We start from the raw sequence: 214 nt of genomic DNA, 5'->3' as shown, positions 1-214 counted from the left end.
GGAGACAACGTCACAGGTTTGACCTCCTTAGTTAATATTTTTTTATGAATTTGTTCATTCGGCTAAGGAATAACAGTAGAAGTAAAAGCGTACAACATGTTGCTTTAATGAACCTCATATGTTATGTTTGCAAAATATCTGAACACTTCATTGTGGTTTTGGATGTTGTTTGGACTTGTTACTGACTAGTATAAATGTTTCTTGGCAATACAAC

The sequence above is a fragment of the Penaeus monodon genome, chromosome 30 (assembly GCF_015228065.2).
Source record: "Penaeus monodon isolate SGIC_2016 chromosome 30, NSTDA_Pmon_1, whole genome shotgun sequence".
Classification (NCBI taxonomy): Eukaryota; Metazoa; Arthropoda; class Malacostraca; order Decapoda; family Penaeidae; genus Penaeus; species Penaeus monodon.
The sequence above is the reverse complement of the archived record's forward strand: the minus strand, read 5'-3'. Positions refer to the sequence as shown.